At 44.4% G+C, this 13,699-nt stretch overlaps 1 protein-coding gene across 1 annotated transcript in view; it reads right to left on the reverse strand.

Moving 5' to 3' along the window:
- GPAM (glycerol-3-phosphate acyltransferase, mitochondrial) overlaps window positions 1-13,430 on the reverse strand; it is an 86,598-nt gene extending 73,168 nt beyond the window's left edge. The window contains exon 1 of the mRNA XM_019646661.1: window positions 13,386-13,430. The gene's annotated coding sequence lies outside the window, so the exon portion shown is untranslated. The remainder of the gene's footprint in view (window positions 1-13,385) is intronic.
- Between the last annotated feature and the right edge of the window lie 269 nt (window positions 13,431-13,699).

The following is a 13,699-nucleotide window of genomic DNA, read 5'->3' on the forward strand; positions in this document are numbered from 1 at the left end:
ACAGCTCTGTTTGAAGCACATGTCTTAGGATGGCTTCTGTTTAAGGCCTTCCTGGTGATCCCATGCAAGTGGCAACCTCACAGCTGCCCAACAAGGGGTCTTCCAGGGGTGCCTCCCAGAACAGGTGGGTGCTGCCCCAGAACAGTTCAGCTTCCGGTCTAGAAAGCGGAACGTGCTCTATTTTCACAGCATGGCCATCTCCAGCATCCCTTGCTACTCACAGGCACAAATAGTCCACAATTTCAGTATCCCAAAAGAGAGTCCAACAGAGGATCAGCCCCTCTAATCACCCACCTGAGTGCCCCTGGTTTCTGGAGAAAAGACTCCTGAGGGTGGGGACTGCTTTGTCGAATCCTAGAAAGCCAGGGCCTGAGATCCAAAGTCTCAGGACACTAAGCCACCTGGCCCAGGTGTCACTGCACACATTTCCACTCCACAATTCCACCCTCCCAGCTATTTCAGCCAGCCAGCCTAATTTCACTACCAGGACGTCTATGTGGGGAAGTAAAGGAAAAAGAATGTTCTAGGGAGCAGTGGGTCACGGATGGGAGAATCCTGAGTCGGATCTCCTGGCACAGCGATCTTTTACAGAAGAGGACGTGGTTCCCTTTCCATAAGTGAACCCTCTCTGACCTCTGCATATGCAATGACAACTCCCTCCCCGCCTGGTAAAATGCCTGGCCCCATTAATATTTGTTAAACACATTTAATGAATAAATAAAGGATTCCTAAGTGGCCATATTTTTGGAGCCTGGCTCAGACTCCACCTCCTCTGACTGCTGAGAATCATATGATTTTTCTTGTAACGCTCACTTATTTTTTTCAACAAGTTTGTATTGAACACCTACTATGTGTCAATTCCATACTAGGCCCTGGATTTACAGGCGAGACTAAGGAAAGTCCTTGCCTTCAAATATCTCACAGTGTAGTTTAGCACATATAAAGCATCCAGTTTAGGTTTTCAGTTGCTTCCTTATAATAGTTTTTTTCTCCTCAAAGAGCAAGGGAATGCTGAAAAAGGGAGCAGGCTGACGTTGCCTGAGCACCTAGAACATCCCCCACCTCATGATACATGCTCTTTAGCAACCAAGTTGGTCTTTTCCCCTCACAGGAGGGTCATCAGTGAGCAGATGGTAGGAGGAAGTGGAGAAGTCAGATGCAGAGCGCAGAAGTCAGAACCCAGAGGTTGAAGGGCAGTGGGGAGCCATTTCCCAATGGACATATAAAAGGGAGCTTTGAGGAGGTGTGAAAAAGGGTCACCAGGCTTGGAATAGAAAAGCCGAGTTGTACCCTGAGCTCATGTGATTGTAGGCACACCATGTTCCTCCTCTTGGAGGTTTCCATATCCGAAAAGGCAATTAGTGGCCTAAATGACCTCCAAATCTGCTTATGTGCAAACATCTATGATCCTTTCTATCTCACACAGCATCTTCCTCTTTACTTCCTGTGGATCCTTTCCTTATAGAAAATGACTTACAGTATTTCCATAAATGTGATCTTTGCATAAAGGAACTTTTACTTCTTAAAGGAAATTAGTTTGAAAAATTAGGGGGCATAACAGAGCTCAGCAGCTTCTCTTCTTTCCAACTAGCCCTAAAAGAGCCCTCTCTCCTGTTCTACCCTGCCCTCTGGAACCTCTCCATCCTGGGGCCCTACCGCAGGCTGTCCTTGTTCTTCTCTTGCTCGAGTGACTCACCTGACTGACTGTGAGGCCACAGCCCAATCATCTCCTGTGGTCACCAAAGGCTTTTGCTTCTGGCCCTTGCCCCCCCCCCCACCCCCACATACACAAGGCAGAAGCCAGAAAGACTATCCTCTCAGGTGACTTTCCAAATCATGTTGGTCCCCATGGCTGAAGAAGATGGATTGAGCTAAGCAAATGAAAACATGAGCTGAAGACACTCATTGAGCAACTGGATCTCATCCTACTGCTGCAAGTAGACAGGCAGACGTCAAGTTTCCCACCCCCACTCCTAAGTATTGCCCAATTGCACACCAAGGAGAACTGCCTGGCAAGTAGTGGCTTTTGGAATTATTACACAGCCCAAATCAATTTGTTCCAAAGGTTCATTGGGCAACCACACTGCCCTCTTCCTTTTTGTCTGCCTGGCCATGAGGCTCCCTGCTGACCACCACCTGCTCAGACAGGCAAGAATACCAGCCCCTCAATTACAAAGGTCTAGAATGCACCAAGAATAGTTCAACTAGTGGATCACCACCCATTTGCAATCATGATGAGACAACATGAGCAGAATCATAGACTCCTCACTAATCATCCCCAGGTCTTTCAAACATAACCTTTCTTTCAAAAGTGTTATTTTACCACTGGACTGAGATATGTTGCTAGTAACAATAATTAAGTGATGGATGATGGGCAGCTGAAAATAGTCCTTAAGCCAAAGAGTATAACAATGTCATTTTGACCACTCTGCATAACATTTTTAAAAACAAACATAATTTTGTGCTTGTGGGCTCTGTATAAAGATGTCTAAATCAATAGTCTCAGAAATTCTTAAACATCCTATAGCCAAGAAATCAGAAAGTTAGAATCAAATCACTAATATTTATTATCTACTATAATAGTTATCTACCATAAATAAATGATATTTATTATTTATTATCACAGGGCAGTGTGTGCTATGGGTTAATACACAGAAATATAGAGCTCAGCCCTGAACTTGGGGATGGTGAGTTGGTCACTGAAGCGGGTTTTGAGGACAGCAAAGTTATAAACCTACATAAAAATAAGCGAGTGAAAATAGTAGGCTGTTACAAACATTCACTGACATGAACATCTGAAACTGGCACCTTGCTGCATTGGCCATATTATAGCGAATATGACCCCACCGAGTTCTAACACGAGAGTTAGTAATTTTACATGGAGCATGAAGAGATAAAGGACAGACATGAATAATGCTGGGTTTTATAAAACATCATCCATCTTGAATCAGCTAGGAGAGCATTCAACTGCAAGTGACAGCAAACCCACAAAAAGTGGTTTAAACAAGTATGAGACATGTTTTTCTTACTCAATATGAATTCTGAAGATAGCTCCACTGGAGACGTTATCGTAAAAATCAGCAACAGTTTCTACTATTTTTCTGCTGTACTGTCCTGTGCTTGTGGATTTTGTCCTCATGTTTTCGAAATGGCTGCTATATTCCAGGCATCATATCTACATCCCAAGAAGAATAAAAAGGGAGTGTAAACATGAAAAGTCTTCTCTTTTTTAGTTATTGTATTTTTATTTGGGAAGAGAAGCCTTCCTCAAGTACCTGCTTTCATCTCATTGGCCAGAACAAATCACATGGCTAATTGGCTGCAAGGGACGCTGGGTATTTTTTGCTTTCTAGGCTCCATAGGAGAGAAAGGCAAGGGAAAAGGTGATTTAAATAGGTTTCACTGGACCAACAGGATCTGGCATGTACTTATCACATAATAATCCTGTAACGTATGAAATGTACTTGATTTTTAATGGTCATATAAGAGACTATTTCGCTGTCCTCACTGAATATACAACATGACCTTATTTTTACCTTTTATAAAAAGACTTTTAAATATAGTTATATTTTATAAATATCTTTTTAAAGAATAATTAGATATACATTCTATAGTGGTTATCTCTGGTGAAATTACAGATATTTTTTATTTCCCTGGGCTGTTTTTTTTGTCTATTTCATTTTATTTTCTAGTTTTCCATAACAAAAGTATATTATTTTGTAATAAGAAACCAAACATTTTTCTTAAATAAGAATGTTCATGGTTGTTTGTGATATATTGTCAAATGAAAAAGCAGTATATATGACATGCTCCCAATTTTCGTAAATAAACGAAAGAAGCAAATAATATACATATGAGAGAAATAAAAGCCTGAAGAGTTGCCTCGAGTAGTAGGAATACAGATTGCTTTAATTTCTTCCTTCTTCTAGTTGGTATTTTCCCAATTGATCACAGTAAAAAGTATTAGAGAAACAAACAGCAATCATGGGTTAAGCAGCTGTCCTCCTGGACCTGGGGAAAGGCAGCTTCTGAGCATAAACTGAACAATGGGCTTTGAGAATGAAAATTGCAGCAGGAAAAAAAAAAAAAAAGCATTCTGCTGAGGAACAAGCCTTGTTTGTTAAGACCAAAAAGGACACAGGAAAATGCTTCCGTCACTCCCTATTCCTTTCCCCCAAAGCTGAGAAACATTAAACCCCCTTAACATTCTTCAGGGGATTCTCAAGCCTGAAGCTCCCAGCCCCATAGAGGGGTATTTGTTCCTTTCTGTTGAGTCAGCTGTGAAATGTGGCTCATTATTTTTCTGGGAAATATGGCCCCTGGAAGGGGCCCTTTCATGGTTTTCTTTCTTTCCAGGAGTCTGGAGGAGCTGGAGAGTAGAAAGACAGCTGGTGGCTTCCTCACCTTTCAAGTGGCTCACTCCACATACAACCCAGCAGCCATTTCCTTTTTCTCGTTTTTTTGTTTGTTTGTATTTTTTTTTTCTTTCCAGTAAACACTTTGCTTTCTCCCAGAAAACAAGAGGCCACCTACAATTCTCCTGAATTTTTAGAGCCCAGGCCTGTAATTAATTCCAAAGGCCTGTAAAACTAACAACCCTGTAAAAAGGTTCTCCTACTGAATCAATGTCAAAGAGACACAGCCCATTTCTTAGGCATTCACTCACTCACTCACTCATCCATTCATTCAGCAACAGTGCCTGGTCTGGGGATATAGTGAGAACAAGACTAAATGTGGCCTTCAGGGAGCTTATATTTTGGGGGCATGGGGTAGGTAGTCAGAGAAAAAGAAAAAAGAAACACATCAATAAATACTTTCAGAAAGTGGGCACATGGTATAAAAAATATACAGCAGGGTAAGGTTCTAGAGCAGCAGTTCTCAACCTTCCTAATGCCGTGACCCCTTAATACAGTTCCTCATGTTTTGGTGACCCCCAACCATAAAATTATTTTCGTTGCTACTCTATAACTGTAATTTTGCTACTATTATGAATCGTAATGTAAATATATTTTTGTTTTCTGATGGTCTTAGGCGACCCCTGTGAAAGGGTCGCTCGACCCCAAAGGGGTCACGACCCACAGGTTGAGAACCGCTGCTTAGAGAGTTACAAAGGAGGAGGGTGGGAGTCAGGAAAGGGTCTTTCAGGAGGTAACATTTGAACTGAGACTTACATGATGGGAAGCAGGGAGCTGTGAGCAGCTCAACTGTGGTGTACACAGCCAACAGCCAGAGAGGAGATCAGAGAACACTAAAAGCATGGAGTCTTGGGGGTTGTAGGGAAGAGGACACGTGGCCATCGACAGGGTACTGGGGACCCTGAGCAAAGGGGGCAAGCAGCCAGCCAGCCATCAGCAACTATTTTCCAGCCCTGCTGGATGGGAACATAGAGGACTCCAATAAAAGCTCCTTATTTTCCGGGAGCGTCCTGTCCAGGCCAGGAGACAGAGATAACGCCTAACGCAATTATGGAAGAATTCGGGCTAAGCTGTGCGCTCTGATTCTACACAGAGGCGTTTGGAGCAGGTGAAATCGGTGCAAGCAGAGGCAGTCAGAGGGCTTTATGGGGGAAGAGTGGGCCAGACCTAGAAGAAGGAAGGAGCCCATCAAGATGCTGCAGGTCACGCTGCTTACACCCACTCCTCTTTCCACTGCAAACACCTTGAGCCACTCACAGCTCTCTTCCCCACTAACCTAGGCCTCAAAAACCTTCTCAAACTAGCACTCCAGGCAGATGCCTCCAGTTAATCAGTATAGGAGGAGAAATCTCAGCCTAAGCCAGAAACAGTGGGATAGGGAAACTGGGGTGAGAAAGGGCCTCCCCAATAGAGAGACCTGAAGATCAAGTAGGCGTTCCCTAAGTGAAGATGGTAGAGACAGTGATTCCAGCCAGAAGAACAGCGTATGCAAAGGACTGGAGGTGAAAATGAGTGGGTCAAGTAATTCCATGTGGCCGGGGTTATAAAGGGCCGGGAGCAGAAGGGGCTGGAAAGATGATCACAGAGGACCGGTGGGAGCCATGGAAAGAGTTTGGACTTCACAAGACAGCAGTGGAGAGGCTTGAGAGGCTTCAGCAGGGCAGCGGGGGGGACTGATCCTAGTCTAGCTCCAAATATGACTCTAGCTGCTCTGCAAACCAGGGGGAGACACAGGCTAGGAGGCTGTGGCAGACACGGGAGGTGGGGGGGCGGCACGGGGGTGGAACTAGGGTGGTGTTGGTGGGAATAGACAAGTGGGTGGGTTGGAGGCAATTGCTCAAAAGTGGTGATTAGAGGTGAGGGTAGAGAAGGCAGTCGAGGATGGGGTCTAACTTCCTCACCTGATTCCCCAGAAGCCCTCACTGACAAGGGAGAAATGAAAACTGGCAAGCCCAATTGAGTGGGGCACTCAGATCTAAAACGCCCACAGGAAGCCATCAGCGCCTGTAGCTTTGCCAAAAGATGCCCACATCTTTATCAAGAACTTGACACACCAGACGTGCATCAGTTTCTCACTTCTGCTTCAGGTCTCAGGCAAATTGTACACAAAGGACTATATGTCCAGGACATCCCATTTGTAAAGGCACCAAGCAGCAGCCCAGCTTTTGAAAGCCACGTGATATTTTAATTTGCTGGTGTCTTATCTCCATAGGGTAATCCAAAAGACCAGAGAGGCTGGGGATGTTCTTCAAGGTCACACAGCAAATTGGAGGTGAATAGAGAGTTAGATCCAAACATTCCCAATTTCTTAGACCATTTGCCACTCAGGCCCCAAAATGATCAAGCATCTGAAGTTATGCTGCTGCCCACCTTAGCATATTTAAGCAATGGTGCCAAGTCCAGGAGAAAATGACAGCCCTCAGCCTCAAGTGTTGTGTCAGCACCACTGGTCGACCCCTTTCCATGTTTTAAACAAGCCTCAGGGTTTGACCTGGAGCTAGAGGGCTGGGCAGTGATCACAGCACCTGTGTGCATCCAGCTCCTCCGGACTCTCCTTCACCTTCTTTGACCATTTTTAATAACTAAAGAAGATGGAGTGGGGCGTGTTCAGATTCCTAAACATGACGTTTGATTGGTACCTCACATTGCTACCCTGAGCTTTCATAATGGTTCCCCTCAGCAGGCCCCTGAGCACCTACTGTGTGCAGGCACTGCCATCAGCACTGCACACTTATCTATATGCACTTCTGTTCAGATCTGTGATAAACGCTTTAGGCAGAACAGGGGAGAATTTTTTTTTTAATTTGCCTTCTCCTGAACTCTAGGCCCTATTTGGCCAACCTCCTCATGTGGGACATGCAAATTCAAAGGAGCTGAATTGCTGTGCAAAAAAGTAAGTGATGAGACATCTAGAAATCTGGAGGTAGGGGAGAGGTAAGGGGAAGGGGCAGACTGGAGGCACAGAGGCTGGGAAGGCCCCCGATGGGAAATCCCCACCCGGGGTTGAGCCTGGAAGGCAGAGGGTGGATATGATGAGCTGGACGATACAGGCTCTCCCCATCTCCCACATCTTCATTCATTTATTCATTCATTCACTCATTCAACAAATACTTACAAAACACCTCTAAAGTGTTCTGGGTATTGGGACAGTAAGAGCAAACTCTACAGATCAAAACCTGTTCTCATGCAGCTGATGTGGTGGGTGAGACAGAGGATTAAGAAGGACATCGAATGTAGGTAGTGATGCGTGCTGGGAGGAAAACCTAAGGCAGGGAAGGAGTCATATGGAGTGGGTGGTATGTGAAAGAGGAACTGGGAAGGCTAGGAAGGGCTTCATGGAGGAAGTGAATCTTTATCGAAAGCGGATGGAAGTGAGGAAGCTAGCCCTCACAGATAGCTAGAAAAAGAGCATTCCAGGCAGACAGACAGAAAATGCAAAGACCTGGAATGGGAACATGTTCAGAGCCTCAGAGAAGCATCAAATTGGCTGTGAGGTTGGAGTAGAGTGAGGAGGGGCTGCGAGGAAGTGTAGGATAAGAGTGGGGATCACCCAAAGTACAAAACTGCTAAGTTTTTGTGTTGAGTTTGGAACAGGCTCAACCCGTAGGGTCAAGAAGGCCAGTGGACATTCAGGGGACATGTGCATTCTATCTGTTCAGCCTCAAAACCCTACAGATAAAGCAAGTGAGGCTCAGGAGAGAGAAAGCAATTGTCCAAGATCACAGTTAGGTTGGTAGAACCTGGATTTGATCCAGTGACTGTTGGATCAAGCTTCTGCTTTTTGCACTACAGTTAGCTAAAAAGTGGGCGGTCAGGGGGGAGCAGAAGAGAGTCAGAAGAATTGTGAACACTGCAGTGGTCCTGGGTCAGTTTGCAAAATCTGGGAAGGTCGCAAGGCTCCAGAGAAAAGGCCCCTGGCTGTGTGTCCAGGCAGAGAGGATTTGGACAGCCTCACAATTATCCCAGTCTGGCTGGGAACCCTGCATACTGGGGGCATAGAAGTTTCCAAGAGAATTCCTGCACCTATGGCTGGGAAAAGGGACAACCCAGCTGCGTCCTACCTGATGGAGTCCTCCACCTGTGACCTTTGGGAATGAGGCTACCTCAGAGGACACCAGTGTGAGTAGGTGATAACCCCAGAGACACATACCTTCTCAGGCAAAAAAAGCCAGGAACCCTGAATTGTGCAGGATGATGTTCAAAACAGGAATTTTACTTGGCTATAGAAAAATTAAGACATTTGCACCTCTTACACAGTTTAGCTGTGGACCAAGATTCATTACTATTATGATAGCTATCATTGATTATTCATTCATTCATGTATACATTTATCCAACAGTTTTTGTGGCAGGTGCCCTTCTAGGTGTTAGCGGTACAACAGTGAAAAAAAGAGGCAATCAAAATATAATAGATACATAGGTATAACCATACAATGGAATATTATTTGGTAATAAAAAGAAATCAAGTATCGGTACCTGTTACTCCATGAATGAACCTTGAAAATGTTATATTAAGTAAAAGAAGCCAGACACAAAGGGCCACAAATTATTCCATTTCTATGAAATGTCCAGAATAGGCAAATCCATGAAGATAGAGAATATATTAGTGGTTACCAGGGGATGGGGAACGTTGTTGGGTAAGGGACTTCTTTTTGTGATTATGAAAATCTAACATGGATTGTGGTGATGGTTGAATAACTCGGTAAATTTACTAAAAATCACTGAATTGTACATTTTAAATGGGTAAGTTGTACGGTATGTGAATTACATCTCAATAAAGTTGTTTAAAAAAGAAATTAAATTTAAAACTTTACATTTAAATAAATTAAAATTAATGGAAATTAATAGAAATAGAAAATTTTAAATTAAATAGATACAAGTTGCTCATGGAATGACAACTATCATCACTGCCATGTATTTGTTATGATGCAGTTACTACTTCTCCCTGTGAACGGTCCAGAACACAAAAGAAAGGGAGGCATGAACCAACCTAGGCTAAGCTCAAGCTCCAACTGAGAAAGGCTGCCAAAAAACAAAGTGTGAATTTTTCTGGGGCTTTCATTGTTCCTGCCCTTTTCAGCTTTCATTAGTCCAGGGTAGTGAGAAGTCAGCAGACTGGGTGAAATTTCCTTAACTGGGAGCTGTAGAGAAAGGTCTTTCCAGGCCTGTTTGGGTGCTGACTTGTATTTGTTTGGTTCTGGGGAAGCACAGCCTGAAATAAGCACTTGGGACCAGCTTTTTGGGAAAAGATCCCAGGAAGCAGGATGAGGGATTTAGGGGAGTGAGGCCAGAAGGAGAAAGCCAGTGAAGGGTGCGTTACTGAGCTGGTGGCCACCTTGGGAAATGGAGTCTCGTGCCACCGGGGACGACACAGAATGTGATTCAGAGTGTCCATCTGAAGGACAGGACATGGAGGCGTTTATCTGTCAGCCCGTCTCTTTTTGGTTGAAAGTCTGTCTGGGGACACTAACTGCCCCTGTTACCGCAGACTCAAAGGGTCCGCTTGCCTGCACGCATCCACCAAAAAAAGCAACGGCAGGAGTTTGCAGTAGAGAAAGTGAAGGTTTATTTAAGGAGTTGGTGCCAAGCTGGAAGATGCAGGTGAGCTAGTGCTCTCAAAAACCCGGCTCCCCGATGGGCTCAGGTGACTAGTTTATATTGCACATGGGAAAAATCATTCATCATGGTTACTATGGGAGTTGGGGTCGTGAGCTTCCCTGATTGGTCGGGGCTAAGGCAGGAGGCAACTGGTCATAGCATCAGGTCCTGGTGTCAGTCATGGCGTTGTTCAGTCCGGTTCCCAGGGGATGCGGTCCATGGGACCCTTTTGCTTTCATGAATCCGGATTTAAAACATAACTGAGGCCAAGGTGTTACCTTTGTTTGACTAAAACTTTACTCTAGTTTGAGGTTTGGTTATTGTATCTCCGTCATGGCCGATAGACCTGAAGCTTAATTCTTAAGTGAGTTTGACACTGACCGGAACCCAATGTCCTAAGGGCTTAATGATTAAAAGGGGCCGACTTACAGTATATGTACAGGTAGGAGGACCTGGGGGAAAGAGTGCAAGTGAGTCACAGTTCTACCACGGAAAACAAAGCGAGCTTGGATGAAAGCAAAGTGTATGCTCAGGAAATGAAGCTCTTGTGCAATTACACCCCCAGCTCCAGGCCACACCCACCCATGAGCTGAGCAGGCTTCCTCAGCTTCAGAGAAAGCCCTGATGCTGGCAACAAGCAAAGAATTGTCCACCACCTCTGCCCTGAAGGTAGAGAGGCCCAAGGTGATGTAATAGGCGGCACAAAAAGAGTCTGCTTCAAGATGTGAGAGGTCCTGGGTGCTCGCTGTCTAGGAAAGGTACAGGAGTAAGGAAAGTGGGTATGGGGCTGACTTAGCTAGATGAGAATCCTCTGAATGTGACCAAGGCAGACAGCCTGTTTCCTGTCCCTTCCCAAGCATTGCTTCTCTCTCTGCCTATAATTAGTCAGGGAGATGCTCTGACATTTCAGGAGAGGAGAAAGCTTGGAGAAATTCAGTAAGCTGCCCAAAGTGACTCTGGAAAAATAACCCAAGATTGGGATTCAAACCTGATCACAAAAGCTCATGTAATGTTTCTCTAACTTTTTTGATGATAGCACATTATGAAATATATTTACATGGGAACTCAGGTCACACTACACACACACACACACACAGCTAAAAGTTTCACAAACCTCTCTTCCTCTGTGCAATGCACTCTGCTATTTGATTCTATTCCATTTTGGTTTTTAAATGCCAACTGCAACCACTAAATTGATTCCATAATCCACTGATATGCCACATCCCATGGTATGGAATAAAATACTAGATTACTTATTTATTCAAATACTTACAGACATAGTGCCCCACCCAAGCCTCTCACTCATCCATGATCATGTTATTTTTAGCTATCGGTCTCCTTCAGTCTTGGCCAGTTCCCAGTTAAATACTCTTTAAAACTGAGTCGGTTTTTTTCAGAGCACTAATCTCAGTTTGTACGTAGCCACATCCATTTGTGTGGTTATTGGATTTGTGTCTGTCCTCCATGGACTGTAAAGCTCACTCTTGGCCAAGTCACCTATGGTCACCTGTCTCTCTAGCATGAACAGAGTGCCTAATATACAGCAGGTGCTCAGTACTTTTTAATGAATTCATTTTCATAAGAATAACTGGTCTGGGGCCACTACCCCCAGATGTATTATTTGTCTCCTTTCCTCTCTACAACAACTCCATGACTGAACAGGGAGGGTTTGAACCATACCTTCAAATCCTACAAGCTATACGACCTTCCACAAGTTTCCCATCAGCAAGAGACAGAAAACAATAGCGCACCTCAAGGAATTAGTGTAAAGATTAACTGGTAGCATCTCAATGAAAATAAAGTTTACTATAGAAAGCCCTAAAATGAAATATGGCCAAATGAGGCAGGTGTTATGGGTTGATGTGTGTCCCCTCTCAAAAAAAAGACGTTGAAGTCCCAAGTTCCAGGATATTAAAATATGACCTTATTAGTAATTTGGGTCTTTACAGATATAATTAGTTAAGATGAGGTCATACTAGAATAGGGTGGGCTGCTAATCCAATATGACTGGTGTCTATATCACAAGGTAGCCACACATAGAACGCCATGTGAAGACAGAGAAACACATGTGAAGACAAAGTAGAAATAGCGTTTTGCAGCTGTAAGCCAAGGGAAGCCAAGGAACTCAGGTAAACCACCAGAAATTAGAAAGAAGCAAAGTAGGGTTCTCCTACAGGTTTCATAGGGAGCTTGGCCCTGCTGATACCTTGATATGGGACTTCTAGCCTCCAGAACTGCGAGCTGACAGATTTATGCTATTTTCAGCCACAATAAAATTTTCAAAAAGAAAGAAAACTCTATGCATATTGGTCATTGTTATGATCTTTCTACAGATGAGGGCAAAGCAGCATCATTCAGGCCTAAGCAAATTAACTAATATTCATCCTTTAGGGACAGGGCTGCCTCCTGGACTAGACAGCTTACGTATTTCAAACGCATGCTGTCACAATCAAATTCAACTGAGAAATGTAAACATTTCAGTCCTTCCCTCCGATAGCAAAACACCAATCATAAGCATTTATTGTATCATCACAATTTGAGGGCATGCCAGTTGCACATGTAAATGTTGGGCCTAGACCTGAAGGTGGCACGCAAGTGGCACTCAGTTTGGGAAGCACTGCCCCTGGGCACTCAGCTCATACATTTCCTGACAGTAACTAGCATGCCTTGAGGGTCTAGAGTTGACAAATGGTGGGTGGGTGTGTGACCTGTGGTGGGATCTCATCAAATAGCTGAGGAGTTGTCTTGGAGATAGGACCCACAAGACATCCTGACAGGTTACTAGCCTAGGCCCTTCCCACCATGTAGAAGAGACACTGCAATTCCGTGTTCAAACGTCGCCTTCTCCGTAGGCCTACCCTGAAGCCCAGTCCTCACCCCTGGAACTTACTATATCACCTTTTCTGCTCTGTTTCTCTCCATTATCCTTATCAGCACTATATATACTGCTTCTTAGTTTATGACTATCTCCCTCCATGGGGAAGGTCTACAGCAGAAGCCCAGTAAGGATACATATAGGCCCTCGATAAATATGTACTGAATGAGTAACTGTTATGTGTGGTCCCACAGCAAGATTATCTCCATACTGCACTTTACTCCCCTGACATGACTATGAGGACACAGCTCCAGTTCCAAGTTTAACTTGGGCTCTGAGGCCAGGCAGCATCTTTCAAAACCAATAATGTTCAAGCAGCAAAGTTTGGTTGCAGCAAAGCATTCCTTGTTCATGTGAACCCCAAGTTTCCCCAAGCCTACACTGCTTATCCAGAAAGCTAAGCTCTGGACATAAGAGCAAGCCATCAAGTGTCACTGGCAATCCTGACAGCAATGCTGAAAACTCTAATGCATTTTCAATGGCCCCTGAGCCTCTCACCTGAGCAATGTGCTCCAAATGATTCCCCTCTTCAGATGTCCTTTCCCTAGTCAGGCACAGAAGACGAAATGACAATGGAGCAAGGCTGGACTGTGGGCTCAAGAGCTAAATTCTAGCCTAGCCTCCTCTATTTTGTAACTATGAGTTGGGCAAGTCCCCTACATTCTCTGAACTTCAATTTCCAAAGGAGAACATAACCCAGATCATCTCCACATGCTCCTTCCTAGCTCTGAAATGTTAATGTTCTGTGAAACACAGTCTCTGCAGAGATGATGCAAGAGCAATCTGGGATTGCATTTTCTCTCCTCCTCCGT

Source organism: Hipposideros armiger, unplaced genomic scaffold (assembly GCF_001890085.2).
Source record: "Hipposideros armiger isolate ML-2016 unplaced genomic scaffold, ASM189008v1 scaffold_105, whole genome shotgun sequence".
NCBI lineage: Eukaryota > Metazoa > Chordata > Mammalia > Chiroptera > Hipposideridae > Hipposideros > Hipposideros armiger.